This window comes from Eschrichtius robustus, chromosome 10 (assembly GCF_028021215.1).
Source record: "Eschrichtius robustus isolate mEscRob2 chromosome 10, mEscRob2.pri, whole genome shotgun sequence".
NCBI lineage: Eukaryota > Metazoa > Chordata > Mammalia > Artiodactyla > Eschrichtiidae > Eschrichtius > Eschrichtius robustus.
This window is the reverse complement of record NC_090833.1, coordinates 35,585,511-35,586,962: the sequence shown is the minus strand read 5'-3', so window position 1 is coordinate 35,586,962 and position 1,452 is coordinate 35,585,511. Positions and strand designations below refer to the sequence as shown.

Genomic DNA, 1,452 nt, shown 5'->3' with positions numbered 1-1,452 from the left:
CTGTGTTTACAGCATCTTCATCGCTCACTCAGGAGACCCAGAACTCAGGTCTGTCCTTCCCTTCATTCCCCAAACACTTTTTGAGCACCATGCTGAATGCAATGGGGCTGGCCTTGAGGCCACGGAGCACGGCTGCACTCCACCTTGTGACACAGCTGTGGGACTTGGGTAAGTCACTTCTGTGGCCTCTGACCGCAGTTTCCTCATCTGTAAAATGGGGATAATAATGACTACCTCAGAGGGTTATTCTGAGGCTTGAGTGAGGAGAAGGTGTGACTTAGGCCCCACGAGAGGCCCTGTAAAGCATGAGCTGAAGTGGCCCTCCAGGTGTTCTCTGGATATGAGTCAGGTGCCTGCCAGGGACCTCAGCCTGACACCAACACCCAAAACAGACCACAAGGGAGAAAGTGTCAGGCCGGGGGTGAGTAGGACAGACTTTCCCTGAGGGTTGGAAAGGGTTCTGGGAGGGCTCCCTGGAAGAGGTGATGTGTGCACCAAAGGAAAATCAGTCCTATTGAGTGATCAGAGCTGCCACCTGCAGCCAGAACTTCCATTTAGAACCAGGACAGAAGACTTCCTGCAGGAGGTAAGGTCAGGCTGACTCCACGCTCCCAGAGAGGATGCCCCCAGAACATCTCAGGGATCTCTGCCCACCCCCTCTGTCACATGACAGATGCATTTCATTCATTCATTTGATTAATGAGCATCGGCTATGTGCCAGGCACTGGTCTCAGTACTGGAGACGTGTCAGTGAACAAAACAAATCCCTTGCGCCTTCTCACGAAGATGGTGCCGAAGGCGAAGAAGGAAGCCCCTGCACCTCCCAAAGTGGAAGCCAAAGCAAAGGCTTTGAAGGCCAAGAAAGCAGCGTTGAAAGGCGTCTGTCCACAGGCACACACTAAAAAGATCCGGACGTCACCCACCTTCCAACGGCCCAAAACACTGCGGCTCAGGAGGCAGCCCAGATAGCCTCGGAAGGGCGCCCCCCTGGGAGAAAAGAGCTTGACCACTATGCCGTCAGAACACATTCCCCCTCACCACCAAGTCAGCCATGAAGAAAACAGAAGACAACAACACACCGGTGTTCATTGTGGTGTTCATTGTGGACGTCAAAGCCAACAAGCACCAGATTAAACAGGCTGTGAAGAAGCTCTATGACACTGACGTAACTAAGGTCAACACCCTGACCAGGCCCGATGGAGAGAAGAAGGCATATATGTTCGACTGGTTCCTGACTATGATGCTTTGGATGTTGCCAACAAAATTAGGATCGTCAAAACTGAGTCCAGCTGGCTAATTCTAAACATAAAATTTTTCACTATTGAAACAGAAACAAATCCCTTGCTCTCAGAGCTGACATTCTGGTGGAGAATAGAGGGAAACAAGACAATAAGTCAGAAAATAAGGATATTTCAGGTGGTGAGTGGTAAGAGGGTAAATACAGCAGAGTGA

The 1,452-nt window shown here is 50.8% G+C and overlaps 1 pseudogene; it reads left to right on the top strand.

Moving 5' to 3' along the window:
- Positions 1-786: 786 nt before the first annotated feature.
- On the top strand, positions 787-1,452 carry LOC137770925 (large ribosomal subunit protein uL23-like; annotated as a pseudogene).